Below are 15,909 nucleotides of genomic sequence, written 5' to 3' on the forward strand. Positions count from 1 at the left end.
AGTAATCACCCTATATAACAATTGCAGCCAAATAATAATTTGGAATTCTTCGATAGGAACCCTTTTCTACGGTCAACTTTTACAGACAAATTGTTTTGTCCCACCGTTGTGCACAAAATAGGGGGGGGGGGGATTTCACCGTATTTTTAAGTGTTAATCAGTATTTCTCAAATGCACTCAAAAAATTCGAATTTATATAATTTACTCTTATTTTCATTTTCTCTTCGGAATGACGAAAAGAGAATGGTTCGTTGGCGACATTTCGATCAAATTTTTGGCGATGCATTTGGCGACGTACCACAAGCACGGTTTTTCGTTCCCTTTCTCTCCAGTCGGTGGGAGGAAAAAAAAAAAACCTTCAGCGGCGTAGCTACTCGGAGAAATAATATTACGTTACTGTCTAGCAGTAACCGCGTCGGTCAGTCGGTCGGACGGTACTTTTCGACGAAACCGGAAGGCCTATGACCGCTCGGACTTTTCCCGTTTCATTTATTCAATTTTCCTGTTTTTTTCGAAAAACTAATTTGAATACTATCGAAAAAAGTGCCCTACGATGAATAAGAGTGAATTATCATTTCCAGCTTTTATCGCATGTACCAGTACTCGTACCCTTAAATATAACTTTGGACATCGTCACCGTCATCTAAGGTGGACACAACGCTGAATTCTCTTATAGGTGAGTCAATATACATTATATTTTGTAAGTACCGAAAAAGTATTGTTGTTCTTGCAAATAGTGTAGTTTTTGATAGTGTTAATAACAATCAACCATAAATAAAAAAAATAAATATTTATTTAATTATAGTTCAATGAATCAATTCTTAAATTTATATTGATTATGATTTGTTGAACATTTTTGAGGTATTATGTAGATAAAAATATTCTGTAGGCAACAGTTGTTTTGAGATTTTCTGTAGACAACATTATTTGGTAGTTATTATGTAGTAGACAACATTATTTTCTAAATATTGTGTGGATAATAATTAATTTGAGATTTTCTGTAAACAGCAATAGCAGTCCAATTATTCCGGGGGTGACAATTTTTTTAGATATTTTGTAAACAATGGTTTTTGAAGTATAATGTAGTGTAGATGATATTGAGATACGCTGATGTTCTATAGACATTACTTTATAGATAGTCTGATGACATTAATGTTTTAAAGATATTCTGTGTATAAAAACATTATTGAGGTATTCTGTAAATAAAAATATTTGTGACATATTCTGTAGACAACAATTGTTTTGAGATTTTCTGTAAACAACAATATATCGAGATATTCTGAAGGCTAAAAATATTTCCGATACCCTATAGTGTAATGATATTGACAACAATAGTTCTGTGATTTTCTGTAGACAACATTATTTTGTAGATATTGTGTGAACAATAGTGAATATGAGTTTTTCTGCAGACAACCATAGTAGTCACATATTCCGTGGATAACAATATTTTGAAATATTTTATAAACAAACATGGTTTGGAGATATTCCATGGAAAACCAAGTTTAGTGATATTCTGAAGGCAACAATATTTTCACATATTCTATTAAAAATCTGTTCGAGATGTTCTGCAGACAAAAATTGGTTTGAGATGTTCTGTTTACAAAAATCTGTTTGAGATGTTCTGTGGACAAATATGAATCGGTTTGAAATGTTCTTTTTACAAAAATCTGTTTGAGGTGTTCTATAGACAAAAATCGGTTCGGTGTGTTCTCTAGACCAAAATCGTTTGAGATGTTCTGTAGACAAAAATGGGTTTAAAATGTTCCGTAGACGAAAATCGTTTGAGGTGTTCTGTAGATAAAAACGGTTTGAGATGTTTCGCAGACGAAAATCAATTTGATGTGTTATTTTTGACTAAAATAGAAGTATTTTCGTATGCAGCAATATTTCTGAGATTTTGAATAAACAAAAATGGTTTTTCAATTTTCTTAAGACAACAATATTTCAGACAACTCTGTATATAACAATATTTCTAGATATTATGCAGACATATAATAATAATTGGTTTGAGATATTCTGTAGACAAAAATCGGTTTGAGACGTTACGTAGACAATTGATGCATTCTTTAGACAACAATGGAAGTGTTTTGTAAACAACAACGGAGGTATTCAATAGATAACAGTGTTTTGTGATACGTTTGTTGACAAAGTGGTTGCTTAAACCAGTGGGAATGCAAAAATTATTTTTGAAAAATATTTCACATGATAGATTATAATTGCTGGCAGAAAATTGTAATGGATTCCCCAACATGTTGAAATGCCACAGATAAAATTTAATTCCGGGAGATTAATCGGTATTAAGATCAGGAATGTGAGCTTCAAACTACGACAATCATGAACTATTTCAGCGGGATAACCCACGACAAATTTTGTGAAAACAAGTAAATTAAAAACAATCAAAAAAGAGTTATAGTTCCCAATCAGTACCTCACAGGACTTTTAAGTGCCCCGGTGTGCCTCAAAGTGTGCCTCAAACAATGCTTCATTGAAAATATAAAGATGTCAATTATTCTTTAATAATAATGAAAACTTTTCAGCTTTAAAGCTTAAAAAAAAATAAAACACATACATAGTGTAATTGCCTATAAAGCAGAATAATATAGATGTCACTCCGGTAAATGTGGTAAATCTGGTTACTATGCATAATCGCAGAGCGTTTTCGTAAGTTTTATAAATTTGCCTAAACTTATCACTTAGTTAATGCATAGTACCCAAGCGCCGTTGGTAGATTTAATAAGTACTAAAAAAATTATCACTTTTGCTGGTGATTATGCATAATAACAAAGCGTCGCGCCATTGGTAAACGTGATAAATGTTTCTTGTGTCATAATTCATGTATGCACTGTATCATTATATCGGAGCATGATCGTAAAATTTGTTACCGTTATATAGAGGTCCGACTTATATTCATCACATATACTAAACTCATTTGCATTTTTTTCATATTTATCAAATTCACTAATTACATTAGGCTTTATGCATAGTCAAATTAGATTAAGGGCATAAATATCAAGTATTTATAAAATTTTTGTTTACCTGCGATCACGCATAGTACCCAAGCGTCGTTGTTGAATTCAATAAGTACTAGAAAAATAATCACTTTCTCCGGCGATTATGCATAATACCCAAGCGTCGCATCATTGGTACATATGATAAATCGTACTACATGACTAGTTCATACATGCATCGTACCATTATATCGGGGTACGATCGTAAAATTTGTTATCGTGAGAATCGGGTTCATCAACTATATTCATCACACATACTAGACTCATTTAGATTCTTTTTCCCATACTTCTCCAATTCAACAACTACACTAGGATATTTTGCATAATCACAGATAAAAGCGATAAATGTCAAGTATTTATTAAATTTACCAACCAATAGAACTTTGGTATCATGCATATTGTCCGGTAAAATATTATTTTTTTTAGTATTAATCAAATTTACCAACCGTGCATGGGTGTATTATGTATATTCACCGGTGATAAATTTATCAAACTTACCAAAACAATTGGTAAGTATGTATAATAACCGTTTATTATGTATTATAACCGATGTATCAAATTTTAACCATAACATAGATATCTTTCTTGAAATACTGTAAAGCAACTAATGCGTAGTCAGAATACCTACATGCTTGTTTCTTGTCACATACACCATTAGTGCGGTGTAAACAACTTACATCTTACGTTATGGGAGGGAAATGATAGGTTCTTATTTCATTCACGTAGAAGATTCATAAAATATTTTTTTTTGTCCGTAAAATAAAAGCATTAAATTATTTGGTTTTGCGTTTCCCGTTTCGTGAACGTGTAATGGATGAAATCCTAGAACAGAAATAACTCGCTTTGTTTTTATTTTAGACAGAGAGTCCATCATCTTTCGGTCAATTAGTATTTTTGTCACGGCCATGGACATATAATAACAAAAGCAAAATATCCCTGAGTAATTACTAAAAGGTTTTTGTCTCCAATCATTTTGTATTCATAAGGCGTGGTCTGAATCTCGACTTTGCCGTGAATTACGCCACTGTACAAAAACAGTGTTGAAGAAACGTGTTATTAATTTTCATTCTGATATAGGATGGAAATAGCCATGCGCATTTTCTTCCCCCCTTTGAAAACTTATTAATTATAAAATTAAGAGTTCAATAATGACGGTTATCAATCATGAAATTGTTTCCGTCGGAATGAGAATTTGACGTTTCTCCAACTTCAGCTTGGATTTATCCTTCCAAGTAATGAAAATATGCCGTAAATATTTGCATATGAGAGGGAGAAACTATTCGTAAGTCGACGTCAAACTGAATGTCGAGCAAAGTTCAAAAATAATTAATTATCTCAGGATAATTACAAAAGCACTCGTGCTGATGTCCTCCGTAGTTATGCACTTTTAAATGAGTGCCATAATGCTTTTAAAATCCTTGGTGTTTTAAGAAAATTTATTTAATTTTTGTTTTACTTTTTCAAAATTCATTTCTCAACATGGAGTTCATTTTCGACATTTTTTGGTTTCTTTTTTCATGTAAAATTAATAATAACGATAAAATTAATCCAAATTTTTGACCCTAACGGTTTTTCATAACAGTTAATATTTATTTAAATTTTTAATCAAATTCAAATATACATTTTTTCCCACTTTTAAGCTGTGATTGGAACTGTCATATGATATAAAATAATAACAAAACAGAGAATTCTAAAAATTGAGATTTTACTCCAAATTATTTTGAATGGAGATGAAGTAAGAATTATTAAAGGGTGTGTGTGCCATAAATCTGGTTCTAGTTGATTATATGATATTCAATAATCATAAAATGATCAAGTTCAATAGTTATTCATCAATACTGAATCAGAAATCGGTTAAAATTACTTAAAATTCACTTTTAGTGATGATATTTTATTCGTTTTATCTCATGTCCATTTAATTGATTGATATTGATATATTTAATTTTATTAATTTATGTAAATGGTACATTAATCAGATTTCCAGATGGATTTTGTGCCTGCTCCATGTATGTTTTTATTTTGCTCAAATTAAATGACTAAATGTCTTGAATTGGAAAATAATTTATTATTGTTATTATTATAAAAACAGTTTTAATCAGCACGATAAGAACAATTATAACCGTATAAATTTCACTAGCAGTAGAAAGATAAAAAAAAGACATGAAGGATAATTCAGTCAACAATAACAATTAAAAAAAATAATAACTAGGAAAGTCAAAAAATTTTCAAATATAATATAGGTTAAATTCCATTGTAACTTCATATTTGATTATATGAGAGAGCCCTATATTATATTTATTAACGTATAAAATATATCCTATCAATAAACAAATTTCTCGTTTAATATATTAGTAGCATTTAGAAAAATCATTTATGTGTCTAAATTATACTTGAATAAAATTTTTACTTGATGTGCTTTTATTTTTCGTTTTTTTTTTAGTATGAAATTCATTGCACGAAAATACGTAAAAATTAATAATATAATTACGTAGATAATACTCAATATATATATATATATATATGAAATATAATAATTTATTGCAGAGATTTCATGTTTTAAACTAATATATGAAACTATGAAAAGACAAAGAAGAAAATTGTTACTTGAAGTATTGTTGAATAAAGTTTTCATACAACCGAAAAACAAAATTTATTTCTAAGTTGAATTTATTGTATAATTTCTAAATTCACATAAAAATGCCAAAAAAATTTGTAGAAACAATTTTTAAAAGAAATAGTGCTTCCAGAATATAGTTATGTGTTTGAAAGGCATAAGAACATTTCAGAAAGACTTTTACCACGCGTAAAAAAGATACTGTAAGAATATTAACGGCTTCTAGTGATTTATATTTGGTCTAAACATTCACAACAAGATAACATTCAAACACTGGTAATAAATTTTTAAAGGAGAGAAAAGAAAAGTACGTTTTTTATATAAAGAAAGAAAATATTCTTGAATATTCGCTGAGAAAATATAAATGATATCCGAGAGTAAAGACTATAAATTTTAAATAATAACAATAAATCATACATAAAGTATTTCCCTGAATGGCCATTAATTTTTCAATATGTATCCCATGCCAAAGCTGTCCATTACCAAAGCAGTCAATTAATGTAGTAATACCATTAAAAAAAATCACCCATGAGACTAGATTATTATTTAAATAAAATGGTGTTATACTTAATTTACTTCTATTTTTAGTATCTTTTTCCAGTATGAAATTCATAGCAAAATCCCAAATTAACAGCATAATGACGTGTATTATTTATGTTCAATATAAGCAAGCTTATCGAAAGGCAACGAGAAAAATGGTTACTAGTATTGTTGAACAAAGTTTCCATTCTCCCATAAAACAAAATTTATTGTGGAATTTCTATGTCCACATAAAAATGTAAAAAACAAAAAAAAAATTTCCAGAAACCATTTTCAAAAGAAACAATACTTCCAAGATATATTTATGTGTTTGAAAGACATAAGATCATTTCAGATAGACTTTTCCCCCCTCATAAAAGAAAATGCTGTAAGAATATTAACGGCTTCTAGTGATTTATATTTGCTCTAAACATTCACAACAAGGTTACACATTTAAACACTGGTAATAAATTTTTTAGGGAGAGAAAAAAAACGTTTTTGAAGAAAAAGATTGTTCTCGAATTTTCTCTGAGGAAAATATAAATGATATCCGAGGATATATAGAGCCTGTGAACTTAAAATAAAAAAGAATAAATCATACATAATGAGTTCACTGAATGATCATTAACTTCATGCATTAATATGTCTCCCATGCATTACCAAACTTGCCGTTTAATATAGCAATATCATTTACAAATTAATCTGTGAGTAGATTGTTACTTTAATAAAATTACTATTATACTTCATGTTCCGCTAATTTTATCTTCTTTTATTAAAAATCATATAAATTAACAGTATGATAACGTATATTATAGATACTCAATACAGGGTGGCCCTAAACTCATGAGCCAAACTTTAAGAGTAGGTAAGATACACTATAAAGAAGGTTTTTTTTGTGTAGCAATGTGGGGTCAAAAATGAAAAGTGTTGGCAAAAACACGAAATCCACTAAGGAAATGGAAAAAGCTTTTTATTTGCATTAATAATTACAGTAAGTGCTTAAATGTGCCACCAACATGGATACAGGCCTGGCAGAGTCTAGCAAGTGATTGGCGTGCCCTTTCGAAGATGCCTGTGTTTCACGAGCAGTAGCCAACTGAAAGTTTTTCATTTTCTCAGCATTTTTCGTGTTTTTTGCGCCATCACTTGTCATTTCCGATCCCACATTGCTATAAAAAAAATGTATATTTCACCTCGCCTTAAAGTTTAGCAAATTTGTTCAGGGACACCCTGTATAAACAAATTTATCTAAGCGCATAAATAAAAATGGTTACTTGAAGTATATTGGTGAATAAAATTCCCATTCAACTTTAAAAAATTTATTTCGGGGGGTTAAATATATTTTAGTATTTCCAAGTTCACATAAAAATGCCAAAAAAAGTTGTAGAAACCCATTTTCAAAAGAAAAATAATACTTCCAAAATATATTTATGTGTTTGAAAGACATAAGAACATTTTCAGAGAGACTTTTTCCACGCATAAAAAAAGATACCGTAAGAATATTAACGGCTTTTAGTGATTTATATTTGCTCTAAACATTCACAACAAGGTTACATTTAAACACTGGTAATAAATTTTTGAGGGGAGAAAATATAAAAAAAAAGAAAATTTTTTAGAATTTTTTTCTTTTCGAAAATATAAATGATGTCCAAGGAGGGCAAAGCCCATAAATTTAAAATAATAATAATAAATATATGCGCAAAGTTTTTAGAAAAAAGGAGAGATCGTTCACTGAGAGCTAATCTCACGCATTTTGCCGTAACGCCAAAGTTTTACGATTGCCATGTTAAAGTGCGTGCCAACTTCTCCTTTCCACTGTAATCGATACCCTATCGGGTCGATTCCGGAAAATGAATCGCTCTCGTCCGTCCTCACAGCGGATAGCAATTGGCTCCGGAATTACTACGTTGGAAGGGATATTGGCTTCTTGTAATTCGTTTACCCAGTCAATTGACTTACATGCATACACGTACACACATGCGTATATATATACATATATTAATAGGATGCCCATGTCGGTAGATGTGTAGCTATAATGTCTTGACCAATGCACTTCATTAGAACGGTCGTTTATTTGCTTTCTTTTCATGTAATCGTGATTACATTGGATTTGAGATGTATCAAAAGTAGATTTATATCTTTCCAAACAAGTCTTAATCGTTGTTTTTTCTATGGAAATGTATTTGATGGTCTTGGAAATTGGCTAGAATTATTTTTTTGTTTTTACAAACTTCGTTGGATTTGTCATTATGTCAAGAGTGTGTATCCGCCAGGATAAATTGAGCTTAGGAAAGCTATTGTTGTTGTCCAATAAAGGATCTGAAAAATCCAATATACTGTTAAATTCTGAAAAATTCACATGAAATAAACAATTCATAAAATACTGAGTAATTTTTAATACTATTTTTGCATGCACACACGCACATGCGTATATGTGTGTGTATATATATATATATATCTTACGTTAAATGTGGTAAGTCTGTTATTATATATAACAACCGGTTACAATGCATAGTTACCAATGGTCTTGATAAGTTTGACAAATTTATCACTTGCACTGACGAATATGCACAATACCCAAGCGTCGTTGGTAAATTTGATAAATACTTGAAATTTATCACCTTTATCTGTGATTATACTCTAGTCTAATCGATGAATTTTATAAAATGAAAAAAAAATTCTAGTTGAGTCTAGTATGTGTCATGAATATAGTCGGACCACGATATAATGGTAAACAAATTTACGACCGTACCCTATATAATGATGCAATACATGCATGGATATAGTACGATTTATAGTAGTCATGTTTGCCAACAACGCTATGCATAACCGCCAAAAGTGATAAATTTAGAAAAATTCATCAAAATGCTCGGTGATTATGCATAGCAACCGTCAAACCGAAAGATACCCATACCTCCATCGCCATATGGCAATATCGGCTCATTGTCCACACGAACTGGATACCTCTGACAATTTATTCATAAAAAAGCATACATTACAAAATATACATTACAATCATAACAACTATAAAATCATAATCTAAGTGTGAAATCATAATCTAAATATAAAATCAATTGCGAGATCACAAATCTACGTACACAATCGGAAATCAAACATATAATCCTATATATTCCATATTAAATCTTAATTCGAGTATAAAGTCCTGAATCACATATTGAAATCAATAATAAATCAGATAAAATTCATAATCGATTTCATCCTCAATTTAAATCGTTCGATTTCCATGACATTATACTGGTCTTGTGCCATCAGTCAGTCTTCTTTGTAGTTGATCAGTTTCTTTTTTCTTTGTGAGCGGCGAGGTGGTGCAGTTTGTACTTGTGCTATAGGCTGATGAGGCGTCCGTGGGATCACTTTGTCTTCATTGATTCAGCCATCGTTGATTTTCCATGGAAAATGTCTTTGATGGTCCTGAATATTGGCTAAAATTATTTTTTGTTTTTGAACTTCATTGGATTTGTCATTGTATCAAAAGTGTCCAGAGCAAATTGAACTTAGGAAAGCTATTGTTAGGGTCCAATAAAGAATCTGAAAAATCCAATATACTGTCGAATTCTGAAATTCATATGAAATAAAATATTCATAAAATAGTTTTTAATACTATTTTTAGCGAATTTAATTTTTTTAAATCTTTTTTTGTTACCAAAGAGTTTAAAAAATACTCGGCTTTTCTTAGTTTTTAGTTTTTAGAGTTTGATTTCTATGAAAAAATTACTAAAACCGAATTCTTGAAGTTCCCTAGTTTCTAGTATTCGATTTGCATAAACTTCTGAAATTTCTAGAGCTTGGTTTCAGAAAATCTTTATCATTTTAAAAATATTGTTTCACAAAACTTTTAAAATTCAAAAATATTTTTTCACAAAACTTTTAAAATTTGAAAATATTATTTCACAAAACTTTTAAAATTTAAAAAAATTTGCTTCCATGATCCCTTGAAATTCCTAGAACTTGGTTTAATTATTTGAAATTCCTAGAACTTGGTTTAATTATTTGAAATTCCTAGAACTTGGTTTAATTATTTGAAATGCTTAGAACTTGGTTTAATTATTTGAAATGCTTAAAGCTTGTTTCTCTAAAGTATCGCAATTGCTAGAGCTTGTTTCTCTAAAGTATCGCAATTGCTAGAACTTGTTTCTCTAAAGTATCGCAATTGCTAGAGCTTTTCCATCCATATAAACTTTAGAAACTTTTGAAACATGTTATCTTCTGAAATGCCATATATTCTAGCACTTAATTTCTATGAACCTTCAAGAGATTCAAGGAATTCCCCCCCCCCCCATCAATCATCAAAATTTCTAGAACTCACATTCAGAAATGTATTTTTTGCTCTTCAAATTCATTCGAAAACGGACAAAGTTATCAATAAAGATTCCAAACTGAAAGGATGCAATTATAAAGATTTTGAACCATTTTTATTATAATGTGCGGAAATGACTTCTGAAATAATTTCACTGAAAAATACAGCAATTGACTCGTTGAATCCTCGTAACGTAACCGTGGTCAAGTGACATTTCTTGATATAGATCAGTGTTTCCCAAAGTGGGCAATATCACCCCCTGGTGGGAGATGAAGTGGTCCAGGGGCGATAGAAGCTACTGGTATAACATAGGATCTTATGGGCTCACTTGAGGGGAAGGGGGCGATGAGAGAAAAAAAAATTCTTAAGAAGGGGGCCATGGAACCCAAAGTTTGGGAAACTATGATAAATATGGACTCTGTTTCTAGAAATTTCTCAGTTTTACCAGAGCTATGCAGTAGCCTAAGGGCTGCTTCATCTCTTTGATATTGCATTTGCCACCTTGGCTCGGGGGTGTGGTCTCGGAGGTGCTGTGTGACGTCATGGCCCTGCTACTTCATTTTTTTTTTTTATAGCAGATGACATCATTATACGATTGAGAGAGATTTCTTATTTATGATCTTGTTTTAGTGTCCCCGGTATACGTATGTAGTATTTTTTAATATTTTTATGATCCCCCCTAAATATGGATTAGAAATGGATTAAATCTAATCAATAGTCTGTTGCATTATAATGCTTTTTGATATTAGCATTCGGAATATTAATTGTAACTTATAACACTGTATGTTAGGAGTTTCCTATTGATGCACCTTAATAAAATGAAAATTATTTAAAAATCGCCCTAATGGAACCTCAGAAAGATCTCTTCGCGTTCTCCTAAAGTGATCCACTTTTCCGGGGCTTAGTTCGTCCTGGATTGGAGTATGCCGCCAGCTTTTAGAGACCATACCTACAGAGGGACATAGACTTGGTAGAAGGGGTGCAGAGAAGAGCCACGAGTGCTGTTGATGACACACGGGCTTCTGATCAAAGATCAAACGATCATTTTTTTTTTAGATATGATCAAAGCGTTTGTATTTTTTAACGCGATGATTAAAATGAACCATGAGTTATTAATACACCGTCAATCAACTGCTTCAACAAGGGGACACCAGTATCGATTGGTAAGAAACAATTCTAGGTTGTGGTGCGCCACTGAGAGGTTTTTTTTTTTCTAACAGGGTTATGAATAGGTGGAATAGTCTACCTCCGGGAGTCGTGAATTCGAACACAACTGATACGTTTAAAAAGAAATACGATGAACCTGTTGCGATAAATCGAGAAGCTATCCGTACTATGATGAGACAACCATAATTTTTATAGGCAGTATATGCATATTTTTTCATAATTATTGGGTTTTTATTGGTTCTTATGGGGTTGCTGTATTTTTCATATAGTTTAAATATATATATATATATATTCCACATCTGTATTATTTTATGGGCATCTTTTTTTTCGCTCGCACCAGCGCCGCCTATCGGCTGTTTTTTGAGGGTTTTTCTGTAAAAAAAATTACCGTGTCGCAGCGATGCTAACCCTGCAAACCGTTTTTATTTCGGTTATTTTTCCGGTTTTTAATGTAATAAATCGGTTATTATGCATACTTACCAATCGTCTTGGTGAGTTTCAAAAATTTATCACTTTTACTGACGGATATGCATATTACCCAAGCATCGTTGGTAAATTTGATAAATTCTTGAAATTTATCTCCTTTAACTATGAATGTGCATAATACCCTAGTGTAATTGGTGAATTTGATAAGTATGAAAAAAAATCCAAATGAGCGTAGTATATGTGATGAATACAGTCGGACCCCTATATAGGAATAACAAATTTTACTATCGTACCCCATGCATATATCAATTACCATGTATGGTATATCGTATAGTACGATTTATCATGTTTACCAACGACGCAGAGGTTGGGTACTATGCATAATCGTCGATAAAAGTGATTAATTTAAGGAAATTTATCAGACTTATCAAAATGGACGACGATTTTGCATAACAACCGGTGATTATGTATAATAACCGACTTTATCACATTTACCACAACATACATATCGGCTGCGTATTAAGTTAAGTGTAAATTTTTAACCAGCATTAATAGTTATTATCTTGCATTTCCATTAATTCATTTCGGCAATATGGGGGAAATGGTTTTTTTTTCGGGGTCGAACGGCGTTTAAATGTATCGCGTAGTTGCTACGAAACGCTTTTTTTTTCATATTTATACACAGAAAGAGAGAGAGGAAGGGTTTCAGGCCATTTAATATCGAATTCTCGGGAAAGATTGGGCAGTTACGAGCGCGATTCCAACCGTATAAGCCCTGCGGAGTTTAATTCACTGATCACAGTTCCTCTAGTGCAAATAGCGGAAATCAATCGATACTATCGTTGTACGCGGAATTCGCCACGATTATTGCGAGGGTACTTCTACATTCGGGCTGTTAGATATTAAAGTCCACACAAACTAACGCAAATAATGTGCGAAATTCTTTAAAGCCTTATATGTTCAACCGATGGCCCGCGGGCCAAATGTGACCCCCCCCCCCCAGAATCATCTGATGTGGTCCGCGAACTCAAACCTAATTTTGTAAAATTTAACTACGGTTAACGTCGCATTTACTGATCACTTTAGCGACCCGCAGCACGTTTTCAGTGACATGTGACTGGTTCCAGAGCCCTTATGGGCACGCGGTACAGTTCGAAATCACATAAGTTACTCGTGACACAGTTACAGATTACTCAAGTGGGCAAAGTTACATTTCCATACCATTTAAATGGATCACATCGTATTTCTAGATAACTTGACTGATCCACGGCACAGCACCGGTGAGTTCCACCTGTTACAACGGTTCACATAACTTACTCACGGCACAGTTCCAGAGCACTTAGGTGGCACGCGGTGCAGTCCCACATGATTTAAGTTACCTGCAGCAGAGTTACAGATGACATAAGTGAGCCCGAAAAACATACATTTACTGAGCACTTGAACAATCCGCAGTATCTTTCCAGATTACTCAGATCATTAGTTCTCAAAGTGTATCCTAGTCGTGTCCTCTTCGTGGCTCCTGGGGGCCGCGCAGTGAGCTGGTGATATTGATATGCGCCTGTTCGGTGCTTTGGAAGTTTTTGTTATACTATTCTGGGGATCCGCAAATGTACCTTTGACCATGGCAAGGGAGCAGCTGGCGATAACTCCAGAACTACTGACTTAAGGGATAGACAGCGCCTTTGCAGATAACTTAAGTGATCCGCCACACATTTACATCAATCATCCTCTAGTGATTAGCGGCACAGCTTCAACTTGAGCGTCATGAGGCACATTTTCAAACCCCCCCCCCTCTCATACAGATTACCTACACTTTCTTTATGGTTTTTCCTAAAGAAATGAATCAAATTGATTTTGACAATAAGAGATGAAATATCTACACACCTATTTTAACTAATTAGAATAGTTATGAGTTAAAAATGCCTTTGGTACACCATCGTGATCATCCTCCAGAGTCACATGCGAAGCTGCTTATCTCGATTATCTAACTAGGGCTTTGTATTTGCATTTCAGTCTCCTAGTTGGGCATTTCGCCTGTCGCGGCCTTTTGTATTTGTATTTTTAGTTAAAATGTACGAATGTATTTGAATGAATTATATATTATGGAAAATAATGGAAGAGATAGAATGCTGCGTGGGTAACAGAGCTTATGACATTTTACTGGCGAACCATGGATCCTAGAGACATGCTTTCAAGTGAAAAGTATCCAAATGACGTGTCAGGTGATTCATGTTGCAAGTGGTTGTGTAATTATCAAAATAAAAAAAAAATAACTTTTTATACGGACACCCTGTGCTCCAAAAAAATGCAATTAAAAAGCTGTTGCCCAGTCTCTCCTGATCAAAACAAAAAAAATGTTTTTAAGTGTAATATTCACTGAGATACTCGAATTCGAAAAACGGAGAACAGTTGGGGGAAAAAGCAGCATTAAATGCGGCTAAAGCGGGTTTCATGGACATTAATTGACATGCGAGCGTGACTAATAGAAGGACATATGTACAGAATCTGTGCTGAGAAAAGTGTTGGTGAAAGGGCAGTCACGAATAACACGTGGGTAATAATCACAGTTCACAGATCACTATGACCACTCGAACACAGTTACTAGTCACTCAACTGACCCACAACATATTTCTCTTTGACTTCAGTGGCTCACGACATATTTCTTTTTGACTTAAGTGGCCCACGACACATTTCTGTATGACTTCAGTGGCCCACATCAGACATTTCCACATCACTTTAGCGACTTACAGTTTCACATCACTCAAGTTACCTGTAGCACAGTTAGAAATCACTCAAGTTACCTGTAGCACAGTTAGAAATCACTCAAGTTACCTGTAGCACAGTTAGAGATCACTCAAGTTACCTGTAGCACAGTTAGAAATCACTCAAGTTACCTGTAGCACAGTTAGAGATCACTCAAGTTACCTGTAGCACAGTTAGAAATCACTCAAGTTACCTGTAGCACAGTTAGAGATCACTCAAGTGACCTACGGCACTTGTCGGGTTCGTTTTTGACGATTGATTACCTTCAACCCCACAAACACTGTCACTTTTTTATAATAGTTGATTTATTTACAACTGTTAAAAGTAAACATTAAAACATCATACATATCCTCCTCGCTTACAGCGAGGTTACACATATGAGTTGTGCGATTGCAACGTACAAGAAGTACACTCGGAGGACAAAAATGCTTTGGGATATACAAGTTGCTTATCATACTTTTCTTAAAGACCCAGAAACTCTCAAACTATAGGTGTCCGAATGTAAGAGACTCAGTCAAGTAAACTGTAAGTTAAACTCATATTTGACTCATGTGGACAAACTTCATCCTTTGGTGGATTAACAGTGCCGTCGGAGACATGGAGAAGAACGGTTGATATAGCTTCGAAAGAGTTTTTAAATATCTCCATGGACAAGCATGAGACATTAAACCACCGAAAAAAAGGTGTTATTAAAGAGCTGAAAGAAAGACTGACGAAGGTGTTCCCTCATGCATTCCCACAAGCTACACACATTCATTCAAGCATAAGCACTTTTACCAGATCTAAAAGTTTGAATTTCAATAAAAAGTGTATTAGGAAAGACATGGAAAGACTAAGAAATGGATTAAATCCAAAAACTAGTATGTAAATAGCAATGTCTTGATTATAGCAATCAAAATAATAATATATTCATTTTATATTAGGGTTTCTTTTATGTTTGCTTTCCATGTTTTACATTGCAGTTATATTGGTAATAACGAAGTCTCAGCACTTCTAAAACCTACAGCTAATTCAAATGAAAATAGCATAAAATAATTAAAAATTATAGGAAGTTCGAAAGAGATAATTGAAATTATTTTTCTCGAGTTGGCTCT

The 15,909-nt window shown here is 32.8% G+C and overlaps 1 protein-coding gene across 2 annotated transcripts in view; it reads left to right on the forward strand.

Moving 5' to 3' along the window:
• The first annotated feature begins 355 nt into the window (after nt 1-355).
• The window catches only part of LOC149088013 (sodium/potassium/calcium exchanger 2-like), an 87,809-nt gene continuing 72,255 nt past the window's right edge, over nt 356-15,909 (forward strand). For both annotated transcript variants that reach the window (XM_089243722.1, XM_089243730.1), the window contains exon 1: nt 356-676. The gene's annotated coding sequence lies outside the window, so the exon portion shown is untranslated. The remainder of the gene's footprint in view (nt 677-15,909) is intronic.

The sequence above is a fragment of the Pholcus phalangioides genome, unplaced genomic scaffold (assembly GCF_987345545.1).
Source record: "Pholcus phalangioides strain wild (caught in Gottingen) unplaced genomic scaffold, Ppha-v1.0 ptg000003l_1, whole genome shotgun sequence".
NCBI classification, from domain to species: domain Eukaryota; kingdom Metazoa; phylum Arthropoda; class Arachnida; order Araneae; family Pholcidae; genus Pholcus; species Pholcus phalangioides.